A 338-nucleotide genomic window follows, 5' to 3' on the forward strand; every position below is an offset into this window, starting at 1 on the left:
TGCTGGCTTGCCTCTGCGGGGCCGCGGTGTGCTGGGCCAGGCCAGGCCAGGGAACACGAGCCACCTGGGGCCAGCAGGATGCAGCTCAGCTCCGCACAGTCCCCATGCATGGGGCCAGGCCAGGCAACACAAGCTGCTCAGTCCCTGGGCGGCTCGTGCTCCTCGGCCCAGCCCAGTGCATGGGGACCGTGTGGAGCCGAACTGCGTCCTGCCAGCCCTGGGTGGCTCATGCTTCCCAGCCCAGCCCAGCACGAGGGGACCATGCGGAGCTGAGCTGCGTCCTGCCGGCCCCAGACGGCTTGTGTTCCCCAGCCCGGTCCGATGCACAGAGACCGTGT

This window comes from Alligator sinensis, unplaced genomic scaffold, assembly GCF_000455745.1.
Source record: "Alligator sinensis unplaced genomic scaffold, ASM45574v1 scaffold16_1, whole genome shotgun sequence".
Lineage (NCBI taxonomy): Eukaryota > Metazoa > Chordata > Crocodylia > Alligatoridae > Alligator > Alligator sinensis.